This window comes from Branchiostoma belcheri, unplaced genomic scaffold, assembly GCF_001625305.1.
Source record: "Branchiostoma belcheri isolate BF01 breed outbred unplaced genomic scaffold, Haploidv18h27 scaffold7, whole genome shotgun sequence".
Taxonomy (NCBI): Eukaryota; Metazoa; Chordata; class Leptocardii; order Amphioxiformes; family Branchiostomatidae; genus Branchiostoma; species Branchiostoma belcheri.
The window spans coordinates 663,957-664,402 of record NW_017804353.1 but is presented as its reverse complement, the minus strand read 5'-3'; the positions used below and the strand labels follow the sequence as shown (position 1 = coordinate 664,402).

Sequence of the window (446 nt, the reverse complement as noted above, 5' to 3'; positions counted from 1 at the left end):
TTTCTTGTGGAGAGCCTGTTTTGGTGGAGTGAAAAAACAGCGACAAGCATTTAGCCTCATGAATGTTTGCAAAAATGCTCTTAGAGTGCTGAAACGATAAAAGTTATTTTGGTTGCAAAACTTGAGGGAGAGCCAAACTCATTCTATTTCTTGTGGGAGAAGCCTGTTTTGATGGAGCGAAAAAACAGCAACAACAATTTAGCCTCTAATAAGGAATGAATGTTTTTAAAAATGTTCTCTAGCGTGCTAAAAAAATAAAGTTATTTTGGTTCCGAAAATACATGTAGTTTCATCAGGTTGTTTAAGTATAGGATACAGGAGTTTGTGTTTTCGTCGCAAAAGTGCCACCTACATCGGCTACATATAGCATTGAGAAGCAGAACTTCAATCAAAAAGCTCTGAGGAAGGTGTCTGATAGACACTGAAACGTCAGCACTTAGGTGAGA

At 37.9% G+C, this 446-nt stretch overlaps 1 protein-coding gene across 8 annotated transcripts in view; it reads right to left on the bottom strand.

Moving 5' to 3' along the window:
- Positions 1–446, bottom strand: part of LOC109484487 (probable voltage-dependent N-type calcium channel subunit alpha-1B) — a 157,441-nt gene that overhangs the window by 58,185 nt on the left and 98,810 nt on the right. The gene's annotated exons all lie outside the window — the stretch shown is intronic.